Raw genomic sequence first — 13,539 nt, 5'->3', positions numbered from 1 at the left:
GGAGAGATATACAGCTATTTTCTCTTAATTCAATGAGTAGAAAGATTCGTTCTAATAGTGTTTGTGGACAGTATATCATGTCTGCATCTTGTGCTATGAATAATCACTAAGAAGACAACAATATGCAATGTATTAGTTGTTGAAACTGTCCTACTAATTTGTTTTGAACCTGTCTCATTGCTATTTTTGTCAATAAAATTATTTTAAAAAAAGAAAAAAAAAGAAAAAAAAAGAAAAATAAACTGTCCAATGTAGACTGGAATTTGGACTCCTCCTTCCTTAGCCCCTCAGAATAGTTTTTGTGATATATGATATCTTTCAAAGGCACAACATTCGTCTCTTCAGCCCTCTTCAGACTTTGCCATTAACAAAAACACAGAGAAGGGTAAGACAAAAAGGGCACCTGACACCTGCATACATTTATGCACATATGCACACTGTAGAGGAATGTATGAAGGATCAAGGAAAAGAAAGTGATGAACTTCAAGTTGATGACAACATTACAAGATGACAAGATGAACAGTGGTTTTATTTTACTGAAAGAAATCTTTGACCTGTGAGTTTTGTTTTTCCTGATATGGCTTAAGAACAGAAAACTGAATTCAAGAATGTCTGTAAATCCCAAAATAAGAAACTGCTATTTGAATTTTGCTATAATGGGGCAATATTCATCTGGAAGAGATTTTTTTCATGGTCAGGTTAGATGGCCTGTTGTCTTTTTCCATATAGTTCCATAGTGAGAACAGAGACACTAGAAAATAGTTTCTGTTTTCAAGCCATAGCTAGAATATTGAATCTGAAAAAAAAGCACAGTAAATATGAAAGTAATTATTTTCATACTAGTCACTAGGTTTTAAAAGGATGTTTACTACACATAAGCAAATTATATGTAATATCTTTTTATTCTTCCTCTGTAAAAATACTCTCGGTGATTGGTACTTTGTTATGTTATATTAAAAAGATTCCTTCTCTCCTCACCCTCATGGGACTGATTCTTGTAGATAAAAGGTTGTGCTTTTAATATTCTTCAATTTACCATGGTGGTTTGTTTTCAGAACATCAAATGTTATTAATGTTCTCTCACCTGCCAATCAAAATAATTTTGAATACAGTCAGATTTTGTTTTTAAAGAAGATATACTTAGGATCTAAGGCAGGATTACATGAATGAGAATAATTCATCAATCAACTCCTTAAATACAGTAAGAGTGATGTACTAGAAGCTGTAACTCAGTGACAGAGCCCTAATATCGCATGAGCCAGGTCCTGGGCTTGTCTGCATTGCAGTGCATGTGATGGTGACAGTGGCAACAGGAGTGGTGGTGCTGGTAGTAGAAAAAATTTAACATTTCTCAGCTCTAATATATTACATTAGAATAGAAATCAGAGAGAAATTAAATAACACTTGAAATGAATTATTACATGGAAATTTTCTCTTAGCAATTCTCAAATACACTAAGGATGGAGTTGTCCGTGGTTGCTAGCTGGCTCACAGCACATTATTACTGTATGACCTACATAATACACTACTAAATTCATTCAACTACTGTATGATACTAGGATATGCATTAGTTGTTTGCAATCTAAGACCAAATAAATCATGGTTCCTGTCTCTAAACATGTGAGGCAATGTTTCCAGATGAGTACATAAACTTATTGAAATGAATATGTAAACTATATGTAGAAGTGTATGTAAAATGATTCAAGAACTGACAATATTTGCTGATAGTATTAGTTCCTATTGGTGCTTTAGCAAATTACTATAAATTTAAAGGCTTAAAATATCACTTTTTTATCCCTAAGAAAGACTCTTATATCTGTTACTCATTTATTTTTAAAGAAGTACAAGTTAGAAATAAAACAGAAAGAAATGCAAGTGATACAGAATTTCACTTCAGAAAATAATATGAATTTCATAGCATTGGTTGTAACACATTGTGTTGTCTCCCAACCATGTATATTACCAGATACATGCATGTAAAATTGGAAGAAAGAAAGAAAAAAAAGAAAGAAATGTATACCAAATTAAGAAGAGAAAAAGTACAAGCAGTTAAAAAATGGAGATGATACAAATTAAGCATCAATTGCTCCTTTCCATAGACCAGCAGAAATACACAGTAAAGTTGTCCAAACCATTCTGCTTATATACATAGATAAATCTCTTGCCCCACCCCCTCTCCTGTCCTTCTCCTCAATTCATTAATTCTTTCCTTTTGAATAAGTTCATTCCTTTTTCTCAGTATCTATTGTAGTCTTCAGATTCCATTTTTCTCCTTTAGGTTCTAACACTAAGGAGACAATATGATATCTGCTCATGTGGGTCTGATTTATTTCACTTAAGAGTATTTTCTCTAGTTGCATCCATGTACCATCAAGGCTCAAATTTATCCCGTTTTGTAGCTGGATAATACTCCACTGTATAAAAATACCACATCTTCTTTATCTGTTCTTCAGCTGATGGGTATCTGGGTTGTTTCTAGGATTTAGCTGCGGTCTTATACCTGTTTGAGGCCCACCCAGAAAATTCAGGATAGTCTCCACATTTCAGGGTTAGTTTATTGAAAGCCTTAATGCCACCTGCAACATTAATTCCTGCTTTACATGTAGCATAACACATGCATAGTTTCTGGGATTTAGAATATCAACAACATTTGGAGATCACTATTCTGACTAGCATACTTATAAAATTCTAAGTTTTGACTTTTTATGTAGCTTTCATGAGCAATTCTAGTTAATCTGACTCATGCCATGGTCATTTAAAAATAAGCAATATGTTCCATAACTTTGAAGTCCTCCATATGTTTAAAATGAACTTAAAAATTTACCCATTACACAGGAGAATAGTGAGAACATTTTTGGCATGGTTTTTATAGGAACTGTGGACCTACAGTTCCCTTGCCTTTTTTTGTCTAGTTTATTCTGACCATGTTCTGCTTTAGTGTACTAATCTAAGGATCTTGGTGCTTCATTAGTACCATCTGTTTATGATGGGCCACAAATCACCATCTGGCTTCCAGAACCCTAAAGCCTTAGACACTGTATTCTAATTAATAAGTTTTGTTGGTATCATTACAAGGACTATTGAAAACCTATTTTGATTGAAATATTACTGCACTTAGAATTCAATGAGGCTCAAAGTTAAATATACTTATTGCTTTCAAGTAAGATAATGCTAAGGAATATGAAAACTAATTATTTACATTCAGCTTTACCCCAACTAGAGAATTTCTAGAGAATTTTTCCAAGATTCTTACTTTCAAAATGAAATTCAATACTCTAGAAGTAATGAAAAGTAAAAAAAAAAGATCATAATAAATATCATAAGGTTTACTGTATCATTCTAAACAAAAAATAAAGTCAGGAATGAGATTATTCATCTCTTTTCAAAGAAGAAAAAAATAGACATTAAGATTATGACTTTCTCTATGTAGTCAATTATTACATTACATGGACTAGAATCTAAGAACGTTGTTCCTTTACTTTGTTTTTTGTTGTTTTAAGGTATATCTGCTGAGTAGCTTTTCTCCTAAAGTCTTGTTATTTAAAAAATACAAAAATAACAGTTTGTATTTTTGACTATCAAAAATGTTTTAAAATTACAGACATTCTGGAATGATTCTTAAATTTAAAAATTTAAAATCACCTAAAATTGTTTGATTTGTAGTTAAGACTTGTATAATTCTCCCCAGTTGGTAATAATCTCTTCTTGTGAAGGAACCAGCGGTGCTTTGTATCATGTTTCCATCACCTACAAATGAGCCTGATTTATTTTGCCAATTTTCTTAATAATTTTGTATATGGTTATACAGGGCCTAAACAGCAACAGCAGTAGTAGCAGCAAGCCTTCCTAGCTCGTCTAAGCTTAGCAACAGCTGGGAGAGCACCACCTTGCCACAGAGCCTAACCTTCAAGGCCATTACATTGCATTGTTTTTCAAAAAGAAAAAGAAGTCTAAAAACTGATTTCATGCAAACATTCTGTTAACTTTTCAAAAACAAAGAAACATAAGCCATGGATTTGTCTTCAGAGAGTGTATAATACGGTTGTAAAGAAGGTATACTTTTGAAAATAAGTGCAGTACAAGAAAACAAATCATTAAGGTAAGGTCCTAGTAAGGACTTCACACAGATTGCTAAACAAATTCAAGAAAGCTAATGTATTTGTCTGTGAGAAAAAGGGCAGTAGAGGAAGGCTTCGTGAAGGAGGAAGGATGCTTGTTAATCTTTCAGAGACTATGAAGAACTTATCTTTCACTTTCCATGTTTCATTTCACTATACTTATTATTTATGACTGGAGATGAAACAGTGAGACTATTTCTATATCAGGACAAAAATTGGAATAAGCAGACTATATTAATAAAGCTGGCCATCAGACCCTTTCCGGGTTACATATCTTAAATGTCTAGCTGGTGCCTGAACACGCTTCACTGATCCTTACAAATCAGATGACAACTCTTTCAATTGAGTTAATTTTATCTTAGTCAAAGAAACTCTAGTTGAGCCTTTAATCCACCCATGTTAGGATGCCTCACTCCTTCACTCCTTCCTCATCCTTGTTAAGATGTAAGTGTTTAAGCAGAGATGGAACAAAGAATGAGGCCTGACATGCTTCTGATCTGTAAGCTTTATTAATAAGTTGTTTTTCCCCCCCAATTTTCAGTTTGACATGGAAATAATTCTTGCTGTTTCAGAGATACTGAAAACCAGTAGGTTGGTCCAACTTTGAGAACTGGTAAGAATGACAGCCTAGAGTTGGTTTAGGTTGCTTTCACTTCAAATTCCCACCATGTTGACAAAGAGTGAGGGTAAAGATTAGGCATGAGAACAAGGATACAGATAGTTAAGGCTTCTCTAGATCCTCTGAGCCCTCTAGAGGGGCTCCTGAATTTCAGCTCTTTAAGAATGAGAAGTCTATCAAGTCAGGTGAGCACATTTTACAATGGCACTGGATGCACAAAACCACAAACCGATCGGATATAGGAAGATCAGTGCCATGCTAATGTTGTATATTTCTTTTTCTTTTCTCTCTCTGGTTGGTGTTCACCTAAGATTTTTGGTTATAAAATTTGATAGTTGCCTCACACATAAGTGGTTCTTAGTTCTCTGCATGGGAAACAGGTCAGATATGTCCCTGTCTTCATGAAACTTTCATCTCCTAGAAAGTTAAAGAAAACAGATGATGGAAAGAAATTCCAAGGATAAAGGTCAAGTGTTTAATCATCTAAAAGTGTGCTTCGCTGGGTGGAGTGGGGCACACCTATAATCCCAGCACTCCTCTTGAGTTTAAGATTGACCTCAAATACATAGAGAGACCCTATCTTTAAAAAATCATGGCTTGTGCATGAGACAATAAGTAACTATAGTTGTTTGGAATATAATACAAAGAGGCATGATATCATTATGAAGATAATGATCATTTAGAAGAAGACATATATTAAGATTATTTTATCCCAGATGAAACTATTTGAACATTATACTAAAAATAATGGGAATTGTTAAAATTTGCTTAAAAGGCAGAAATGATATTAATTGGCTAATGGCGCAATGAAAATAAGGGATCAGAGATAGAGGGGGAAACACAGTTACCTAATATGTGGAAGTTGTTTGAGGAGTTAAGGATTACAACATACCTGTTTTGATCTGTTTTCCTAAGATGTTGAAGCAGAATATACTTGGCAATATTTTATTTGGTGATAAAATCTCAGAGAAGCTGCAAGGAAGGAAATGGAAGAAACACAAAGAATATAAGAAAGTACCAGTTGGCCACAGGTTTATATAAAAAAGCACACACACACACACACACACACACACACACACACACACACACACAGATGGTTCCTTAGTCACAGGAATTTTATTAGAAAGGCTATATAGAACCACTTAGATTACAACAATCTCATAGCAGCAAAAGAATGAAGTGGATTATCAGCCAAGGGCTTACCCTCTCCTATCTTTTTTTGGTACAAGTTCATCTTATGGGGAATTAATTTCCAGGTACGACTGGGCAATGCTATCCACTTCTCAGGGTAGCCTTGGAGGCAGCCAGATGCCAATAAAGTTGGAGTGGTAGCTAGGGTTCAGAGTGAACCAGTCAGTTGTTAGAGGGCTGTCGTTTTGGTTACTCACCGCTAGAGGCATGGCTGGGAAGGGCACAGTCAGTGCTTAGAGTTCAAATAGCTGTAGCTTCTCATGCTTTAGGAGCAAAGGGAAATGCCCCAGGTGGGAAGTAAAGGGAAGAAGTGTATATTAAATAAGGTGCATCAAGAGTGGCTCTCAGGGGACTTGGGGACTGGGAATAACTGGCCTAGTAGGGGGACCTTTAAAGATCCAGCATCTGCCAGTGCTTACTGAGCCTCTTCCCTGTAGAAAATCATAGCTTCCTCTCTGTGGTTACAAGAATGCTACATGTGTCACCTCATCTCAGAGTACAGTCAAAGAACTGTAGGAGTCTGGAGAAGTGGACAAGTGTGTCTCGTATAGCCAGTTACTACAAGACTGATCATACAGTTAGTTCATCAGGACAAGAGAATCCCAAGGAAACTGTCACATTCCTGGAAGGAAAATGAGTGATTCAGCTTTATATAAATAACTGTGATCTTGTGGTGACATCCTATAGTATGTATTGGAGAATCAGCAAATAATTAAAAATTAAAATTTGGAAATACTTTAGTCTTATGTTAAAATTTCTTATTAGGGAAAATAAAGTTCAGAGAGATTTAATGTTTTTTCAAATTTTACAAAACAATTTTTTTTTAAATAGAATTGCTGCTAGAAAATAAATTTCATTTCAGGTAGTAGCAACTGGTGGACATGGGAAGTAACAGGAACCCTGAGTTCTCATAGCTCTAATTCTGTAGTCTCTGGGGAAAGTAGGACAACACATTTTATCTCTCAAATGGGAACATTGAACAAGATTCCCCAACTTCCTGCCCAGCTCTGATAGTCCACCACTGTCTAATCAACTCAGAAGAACAGTGTAGCCAGAGGAATAGATTTGTAAACATTGAGAATGTTTAAAAGCTGTGAAGGGAAAATGATGGTAGGGAACAGGATGTCACTGATTAAGTCTTAGATATAAAGATAAAGTAAATGAAGATGGGAAGTGGAAGGAAAAAGAGAAACTACAAATGATTCCCACAGAGAAGTGGACAGTGAATAAAGGTCATAGAAAAATCCCCAGGGACTGAGACACGAGCAGGGCTTAAGGACAGAGAGGTTGATTAAAACAGAGAGATGCTACAAGCATCAAGGTGAACGAAGAATAAAGATAGACTGTGGGATTTAATAAATGAGATTTGACAACATGAATTTTTATATATGAAAAATTTTAACAATGAATAGCAGATAAAAACTTGAGCAGCAAATTATTTAAGAAAAGATGGGAAAAGTAATGAATGTAAGTAGTTTAAAGATAGAGTGGCAGAAAGGTGCATAGGATTATAGAAGTGTAAGCATACTCATTGTAGACAGAGGATTTGATTTGGGCCAGAAGAGGGATATATTTTCTTCTAAAAAAAATGGAGTACAGGAAAAGTAGTGTTAGTTTCTATTACTGTGATAAAATATCCAAGATAGTAAACTTGAAAGAAGGAAAGGTTTATACTTGGCTCACAGGTTCAGAGTTTTTGGTTCATGGTCACCTGGCCCTGATGATTCGGGTCTGTGTGCATAAGACAGGAGCAAAAGGCAGGAGGAGACTTGTTTACCTCGTGGTGGTTGGAAAGAAATAATGAAAGACAGGAGAGGGTTAGGGTCCCAGTAGCCCTTTCAAGGGCTCCACCTCCTGTTGGCTTCTTTCCCCACCCTAGGCTCAACCTCTTAAGGCTTTCAACACTTTCTAATAGGGCTGTGGGCTGGAAACCAAGCCTCTAATCCTTGGGCCATTGAGGGACACTCCAGATCTAAACTGTAGCAAGAAAGTGCCTGAAAATATGGAGCCATTTAGCAGTCTATGAACATAGTTGGTTGGAAGTGGAGGAAAGGTTCTGTGACAAATGATATGCCTTATAAGACATTATGCAGGCAAGATCCTGCTGGGGTAGTCAGATGAAGTGACTGAGCAGTGAGAAGAAAGATAAATAGCTGTTAGAGAGAGAGAGTGTGTGAACAAAGAAAATGAAGAGGGGAGTTACTTGTTATAAGGGCAAAATTAAAATAAACATAAAATATTTCAGTGGTCCTCTTATACATAGTTTTATCTTCTTTTAGTATTTGTGATCAAGAGTAGAAATGTTGAAAGCAGATTTCCCAGGGCTGGGAATAGGAAGAACTGAAAATGAAAGTATACAAGCTATCTGGGACTATAAGTCAGTTTAAAGTTGTTGTTGGTGTGGTTTAGTCTGGACACTTAGACAGTGAAGTTATAAAGGTACTAATGAGCAAGACAGAGTGGAGGACAGCGAACCAGTCATCGTGCTACAGCGAGAGTGTAGGGGAAAAATAAATGCAGGTCAGAAAGGCATTGTTAGAGAGGGGAAGAGTTGAGTGAAAAGAGTATGCAGAGAGAATGACTTATGGAAATGATAAATTCCTGCTCTTCTAGAGCTTCCCTGCTAGCCACTGTGGGGCGGCAGCCAATGAATAATAAACATCTGTTATGGATGTTTCTAGTTGTCCCCCCAAAGCTTCATGCAGTAATGGGGCAGCTTGTGGAGTTTGTGATTGATTATTGTGGGAGTGGATGCTGCACCTAACTTGGCCAGTAATTTGCATTACAATATAAGAAGGGGAGTGAGGATAGCTAGCTAACTGAGCTGCTGCCACTCCCTTTGCTCTCTGCTCCTTGCCACTGCCATGAAAATTTGCTCTCTGCCATGTGCCACCCTGCCTTGGAGCCAGCTGAGTATGAACTGAAACCTCCACTGACTGTGACCTAAATAAACTTTTCATTCCTTCATTTAGAGTATCAGGTATTAATCTCAGCAAGAAGAGTAACTGAGGCAGAATTTGGTTCCAGAGAAGTAGGATTGTTGCTGTGACTAAACCTGACCATGTGGACCATGTGGATTACAAGCCTTTGGGGATGGCTTGTAGGAAAAGTTAGAAAAGATTCAGAGATGTCACCTACGAGAGAAGGGCTGAAACACCTTCGGGTCTTCTGTAGGGGATATTCTGGTCAGAGCTCAGAAGACCATAAGGCTGATAGAAATCCTGCCTACAAAGCCGGGCTGTGTAAGTTTCTTCTGGGAAGGATTGCATTGGTTGTTTGATTCTGGATGACTTGTGTTATGGCTTGGCAGAAAGTTTGTATGAATTTTGCTCATGTCCAGAGATTTTGCCTGAAACCGAGATTAAGCACAATGGACTGATTAATCTGGCAAAAGAAATTTCAAAGCAGCCAAATATTGAGGCAGTGGCATAGCTATTGTTGGGGGCTTTTAGTCTGATTTATGTTGGGAATCAAGAGCAAAGACTGCAAGCTGGCATAGGGGCTGCTGGCCCCGCCCCTGGGGCATGCTGAGATGTTAACTGAGACTGGGCATGGTGGCTCACACCTGTAATCCCAGCTCTTGGGAGGCTGTAAACAGATGGATCACTATAAGTCTGATCTAGTACTGAGACCCTGAACACCCTGTAGACCCTTCCCTAAAATAAAGTTTAAAAAAAAGAGCAAAGAGCCCAGCAGGATGATTTAAAATGTTGTGTCTGGCCAGAAAGGAGGTTCCAATAAAGCTGTGGACTGCAAAGATAGAGTTGTGATGATTTCCATTGTTGGGAAGGAACAAGAAAATGGAAATGATAGCCTGAGGGCATCACAGGAGGTGGCAGGTCTCCACCCCTTACGGCCTCAGAATTGCAAGGGTCAGGGACTTTGCCTTGGAGAAAAAGCCACTGAGCTCTGTTTTCCAGAATGGAGGCAGTGGCCACACCAGGCTTCAGAATGTGCCAGCATGGAAAATTTATTTATTCCTCAGAATCAGGGTCAAAGTCCTCAACGATCCAAGCACTCAACCCCTAGACCCAAGAGAGAAGAAAGCCTGACTATTGCTCCAGCTGGCAGCTGACCTAGGTGTCATCCATGTGGCATTGGTTTTAGTCACTTGCAGAATGCAGGAGTTCTGAGCTTAAGAAGACTTCTACCTAGGTTCCACAAAAAGTCCTGGGTACCCAGGCAGTAAACCCCTGAGAGGGCAGTGTGTAAATCTGTGCGTGAGAAGCCTATTCAGTGGAAACCCAAGAAGGTTGGAAAAGCCAGGATGGTGGATCCCCTGAGGAAATTGCAAGGAGGAAGCAAAGTCAGCCTAGAAGAGACACCATGGAAGCTAACACCAAGAGTGCTGTACAGGCGGAGCTCACTATTTGCCACAGATTACTTTGGATGTTCCACATAGAACTAAAGGACTTAGTGTTTGCACTGCTAGACTTTGAACTTGTGTTCAAAGAGAGGCTAGCTAGCTACCCTAGCTGCTGCCACTTTGCTCTCTGTTCTTTGCCACTGCCATGAAAGTTTACTTTCTGCCATGTGCCACTCAACCTTGAGTCCAGCTGAGTATGGACTGAAATAAGTAGTAACTGTGACCTAAATAAGCTTTTCTTTCCTTCATTTTGAATATTGGGTATTTGTCCCAGCAACGAGAGAAGAGTAACCAAGACAACATCATAAATGAGTAAATTACTTAGTAGCATGAAATAAAGAAAAGAACATGGACATTGGGACCACAAGGGGGGATAGAATTGATTGTAAATTTTCAGAGCATTGGAGGTGAGACTTATGGGAAGGTGTGACTTGAGTGAAGACTGAAGGAGGCAAAAGAGAGCTGGGGATTATGTGCTAAGAGGGGCTGATGACAGCCACAGCTCCACGTGGGAGTATGCGGTGTGTGGAATAGCAGCAACTGGCTGCTATTTTTAACTCTCATGTTTCTGGACTTACACCTTCCCTGAGCAGTGGAGCCCAGTTTTCTGTCATGTTCAGAAACAGGAATGGAACAAACTTTGAGAAACTTCTTTCTCCAAGTAGAACCAGGTGCCACTTTGTCACTTTTGAGGATTACTTGCTGTGGAAATTCTTAGGGTATGAAGAAGAAAATGATTTTTAGCTAATTTGATTATAATCTAGAAGGACAATCTCAGTAATGAGGCAAATAAAACTTCGGTTCATCCCTGTGTAATCTGAGTATTCAAGAGGAATTTACCTACATAAAAATATCTCAGTAGGATCTTAAGATTTTTCTGGGTGGTAAGAGTTTATGATTAATAGTCATCCAAAAGATCTCAGTAACAAAATATATATTCTAGTGACTCATATAAGAATACTTTTGAAAGCTAAATCTGGCTTTTTAAAAATTAACATCTCTGAATAGGTGTTTGAGAATTCATAAGCCTTCATGAAGGCTTTGAAATGGCAGGCTAGGAAAGTGGGATTCCATGTTGAAATTGTTTAGTTCTTTAAGCATGAACTTTGCTTGAGTCTAAGTTGTATAGGAATTATAAGTGATTGTGAAATTGATTTAAGGCAGCAAGAGAAGTACTATTATTATTATTTTTTTTCCTCTGTATTGGGGATCAGACCCAGATCTTTGCATGTAATAGGCAAGCATTCTACCACAAAGCTACCAGTAATAGAGACAGGATTCTCTAGTTTCCCTGGCTGCCACTGATCTGTGGTTCTCCTGATCTAGCCTCCCCACTAGCTCTGACTGCAGGTATACAGCCAAACAATAGGAAGAATATTATTATTAGTGCTGGGGATGTCACCCATCAATGACAGAGTACTTCGCTGGAATGTATGAGTCACTGGGTTTGATTCAGTGCACAACAAAAGACATTAAAAAAGAGTATTATTAAGAGTAGTTGTTAGTTATAAGATTGTGTATGTTCTATTAAACATTGTTGACATGTTCAGAGAGAACACTCTGACATGGAATTATTCCTAAAGCACAAGAATTCTTTGATAAATGTTTACTAATTATCTCTTGAAATGAAACAAAAAAGAATTTACAAAGGTCAAAACAAGCTTTTTAACCAACAATTAATCGGAGGAACAAGCAGTAAAATTTCATTCATTACAGGAAAGTCCTGTTTGCTTTATCATTTTGAGAAATAAATAATTTGAAATAGAGCTGGAGGAAATTTATAATGAAAGATAAGGACAAATCCCAGAAACCTGAGTGTGAGTGACAGCATTATTGATAAAGCTCCCCGGTCTCACTGTGTCTTCTGCACATTTGTTTATGGGAGCTTAGCTAAGAATGCTTAATTTATCAAAACAAAGTTATCTTTCTGAAAGGTTTTTATAAACAGCACTGAAACCACATTCTCTAAGATGAAGTCCTGCCCAAACACGATTAAGAATTTATATTATGATTTTCCAACTATATTATAATATTGCCAGTGAAGTTATAATCTTATGATTTCTAATAATCGACTGTGCCAGAATATAAAAAATGACCAGTGTGATTGTGAATAACGTATGTATTAGGAGAATTGCTGAATTAATTCTGCAGAGAAGTTTCTAATTCTAATTCATTCACTGGATCAATTAGGATAACAGCTTAGGAGTTTAATGAATATTCGACATCTCCCTGAGAATCTGGAAGACACAAACAAAGGAGAGGACAATAGAGCAGGAAAGGAAGGAGTGGGGAGAGAAGAGAAAAGAAAAGGTAAGGGGACAAATATTTCAGGCTGAACATCTTTGTGAAAGGAAAAGCTACGTCAACAGCCACAATGTTATTGGACACTAAGGACAGAAAACTTTCTAACATAGATCATCAAGATGGGAGAGAGAGAGACTCATAATATTGGGATAGAAAAAGTTCACTTATGATTCTTCCCCCATTCCCTGTCTGGAAGTTGGACTGTGACAGTGATGCTGAAGAGCAGGTAAACAATACCAGTACCGATGTCAAAGGAAGATAGCTCATTCATCTATCTACCAAAGATCTCAGGGGAGAAAGAGGAAGAATTCTCATCTATATCAATTTGAATTTCCAAGAAGTTACAGAAAGACTATCTTGAATGGTTTCATTTGAAATGGGTTCTGATGTGGGGAATACATTTCTGGGGGAAATATCTTAAAATCGTCCAGTCACTCTCTGTTATATCCAAGCAACAACTTCGGGCACCCACCTTAGTTAAAGAGTTACACAATTCTCTATTTACCTTACATGAATGCTGGAGACAAAGGCAGATAGTCTTCCCAGGCCTCAAGGGTTTTATCTTTACTGTAATCCTGGATTATGGGAATTATTTTTGTCATGCTACATCAGGAAGAAAATGTATGTCTGCAAAATACTCTTTTTGAGATTCATTGACCTCAATGTTGTGCAAGTTTATTAAAAATTTGCTATTCATATATTACATAACTAGAATGGTTAATGTGGTGAGCTCTGTAAAGGAAATGTTTTCAGAGTAGCTTGTTCCTGGCACAGGACTAGTTTTTGTTTCTATGACATAGTAGTGGAATAATGTAGCCACAATAGTGTAGTAGATAATGCTTATGAGAAGGTAGTTATAAAAAATTCAAAAGGGGAAGAAAAAAAATCAGAGTAAAAAAAGCATAAATGTTCCTTTTGAAAGACCAGCAGAATTCAAAATA

The sequence above is a fragment of the Octodon degus genome, unplaced genomic scaffold (genome assembly GCF_000260255.1).
Source record: "Octodon degus isolate 3935 unplaced genomic scaffold, OctDeg1.0 scaffold00121, whole genome shotgun sequence".
Taxonomy (NCBI): Eukaryota; Metazoa; Chordata; class Mammalia; order Rodentia; family Octodontidae; genus Octodon; species Octodon degus.
The sequence above is the reverse complement of the archived record's forward strand: the minus strand, read 5'-3'. Positions refer to the sequence as shown.